Source organism: Oryctolagus cuniculus, chromosome 19 (genome assembly GCF_051225735.1).
Source record: "Oryctolagus cuniculus isolate XC-2025 breed Fujian yellow rabbit chromosome 19, ASM5122573v1, whole genome shotgun sequence".
Lineage (NCBI taxonomy): Eukaryota > Metazoa > Chordata > Mammalia > Lagomorpha > Leporidae > Oryctolagus > Oryctolagus cuniculus.
In genome coordinates, this window is record NC_142885.1 from 11,795,592 (window position 1) to 11,798,652 (window position 3,061).

The window sequence follows — 3,061 nt, forward strand, 5'->3', positions numbered from 1 at the left end:
GGACTGTGCTAATTTATCAAATCCTAAATACCGATCTCCACCACCAACTTAAGCCAAAAGCTTTTGGGGTCCTTTCTCTTTAACCAAGTAGAAAGTTTCTTGAGAAAACCAGCCTGGTGTGTCCCCAGCTGTGATTGGTCTAGAGCCTCCTCTGCCCTCAGGGGGGCCATTGTGATGTCATTCCAACTGCCTTAACAGTTCCCTGCTTGGGCTCGGTTCTGGTCAGTAGGCCCAGGAAGCTCTGTGGAGACTGCCTGAAGGATTGGACGACATCACTGGTTTCCCCTTGTCTTGTCATTTGTGTAGTTGTTTTGTCTCGTCTATTAGTTCTCCTTACCGTAGTGGTTCTTTTAGTTTTTCTTCTATTTTTTTTTTTTGCTATTTTGTCAATTTCTCTCCCCCTCCCATTTTTACATTGTGTGCTTGTGTATTTTCTGTAAATATTTATTTATTTTTTGTTTTTTCTTTCACAGGCTAAATGTACTTGATGCTGTGTTGATTTTGTCCTCCTTGTGTTTCCTCGTTTTCTGACTGTTTTCTCATTTTTTGATCCTTTGATTTAGATAAGACTGTTATAAGACTTATTGATTAGCATTGTTACCATAGTTACCATAGTTGGTGTCGCTTTACATCACCATTTTTAGTATTCTGTGTGTTTTATAACTTTTAATTCTTAATTTTCATACAGTGTTAGTGATTAGTATACCATAGTTCATAGAGTTAGCATTATCTATTAGAAATATTAACATATTGAGTTGTTAATTTTGGTTTCCATTTAGCTTGTTTGATTTCTATTTGTTTCCCTGTTTTTGTTATTACTTTAGGTGACTAGTAAGAGTTCCCAGTGTCAGAGTGCAGGGTGGGGGGTGGGGTGGGGATCCCACCATGGAAGGCCTCACCGCCTTCAGCAGTGAGGAGGAGGTCCTGGATGGGTACCAGGTCCTCAGGGTCCTCGGCCAGGGCGGTTTTGGGCTGGTGGTCCTGGCCTATCATTGGGAAAGCAGGACCCAGGTGGCTGTGAAGGTTGTGGAGAATGGTGGCCAGCACTCCTGCAGCTTCCAGCAGTTGTGCACAGAAGCAGAAATAATGAAGGGGCTGCATCACCCTCACATCATTCAACTACTGCAGGCCAGGCACACCACAGAGAGGGGCTACCTTTTCATGGAATACGCAGTCAGGGGGGACCTTAGATGTTACATGGTAGAACGAGGGTACCTGCTGGATGGAGAGATTCGTCAGCTATTGAAACAAATTCTATCCGCTGTGCATTACTGCCATTCGCAGCACGTGGTGCACAGGGATTTAAAGTTAGAAAACCTGCTTCTCGACGCCCACCTAAACATTAAGTTGAGCGATTTTGGTCTCAGCTGCAAACTGGCTGGTGGAGAGCGCCTGAAGAGTCTGTGCGGGACCTTTGCCTACTGTGCGCCCGAGGAATTCTTAGGTGAGGAGTTCTGCGGGTACAAGGCTGATGCCTGGAGTGTGGGCGTGATCCTGTACGCCATGGTGGCAGGCTCACTGCCTTTCGTTGGAGAGGATTTTGTGGAGCTGCGGGCAGCCATCCTGTCTGGATACTACAGAATCCCCCACTATGGAAACCCAGAGCTGTGTAACCTGGTGGACAGCTTACTGACCCGGGACCCTGAGGCCAGGCCCACAGTGGCAGACATCATGGGCCACCCCTGGCTCCATGCAGGACATGGAGCACCTGGAACCAGTGACGAGTTTCTGTTTCTTCCCCAGGAGCAGGAAGTCTGGGAATTCCCATGGGGCCTCTGCCCTCCACTGTGGCTTCATGAATGGGATGACCCCTGGCCCCCTGTGCCACGCTGGGGGATCTCCCAACAGCAGGGCTTCAGCATCCCAGAAATACATGGGCGGAGCCAAGTGGAGCCTGCAGCACCTCCTCAGGGTCCTGAAGCCCTAAGCTCCCTGGAGGACCTGGGATTCCAGCTGGGCCATCAAGCAGGCTCCCTGCCACCCAGGCTCCCAGCCAGTGCCTTGTGCCCAGGACTTCAGCAGGATCACAGCAAAGGGAAGCCCACGCCTCAGGCCATCCCTGGTGCTCAGAGCTGTCCCGCTCTCCAGTGCCTCCAGGGACACTCAGGCTGCAACAGCAGAGCCCGTGAGTGTCCCGCTCTTGAATCCCAACCACTGGTGCTTGCAGGAGACCAGTCGGGGCAGACTCCTTGCCGCCATGGGACTCCCAGTGTGAGCAGCAGTGAGTCCTGCCGGACAGACAGTCCCCAACGGGCCGTGTGGACAAGGAGCCCCGCTGCCTGTGCAGTCCTCAGCCAGGATGCTCTGACCTCTCTCTCCACCACACTGAGCACCAACAGCAGTGAGGCTGATGGAGAAGTCAGGAGCTGCTCCCCGGGTGCCTCAGAGGAGCAGAGCATCCCAGGAATGCAGCAGCAGGAGGAGGAGCAGGAGGCAGGGACCACAGACAGGCAGGCCAGAAAGGGCAAGGGGCGCCTGGGGATTGGCAGGAGGATCATCCAATGCTTCGGCTGGATGTGTTGTGTCCTGCCAGCCCCAGAGGAAAGCCCTTGAGCCCAGAGAGGAAAGTGGCCTCTCAGTAGCCTCTTGGGAAATGCCCCCGAGGAGGGGCCCTTCCCTGAGGAGTGAAGCAATGAAGGGTAGTCATGGACTCCTGTCTGGGAGGAGGGCAGGTGAGGAGGCAGTAAGAGAAACTGCAGGCAGAGAGGGAATATATAGTGTTACATTTTTCAGATGGCCATCAGGAAACATGTTTTCATGGTTAGGGGTCATTACCTTTTCCTAAGATAGAGGAACATGGAGTTGGATTTTGTTTAGAATTGATCCATGAACATCACTCCCTAGTTAAACTTCCTGTACCCAGACCTTATTGGGCCCCTCCCTTAGTCCCCCTTCTGGCTTGCAAGAGTATGATTTTCTCACGAAAACCTATTTTGCTTTTTCTCCCTCACCCTCATGATCCGTGTTGGGATTATGTGAGAGAAAGAATTGACTTGAACTTCCTGCAGCATCGTTGGTGCCGTGACGTGGAGGGACTCAGCTCCATGGGAAAGGTGAGTAA

At 51.3% G+C, this 3,061-nt stretch overlaps 1 pseudogene; it reads left to right on the forward strand.

The window, feature by feature from the left end:
- The first annotated feature begins 885 nt into the window (after positions 1-885).
- Positions 886-2,129, forward strand: LOC149120353 (MAP/microtubule affinity-regulating kinase 4 pseudogene; annotated as a pseudogene).
- Positions 2,130-3,061: the final 932 nt, after the last annotated feature.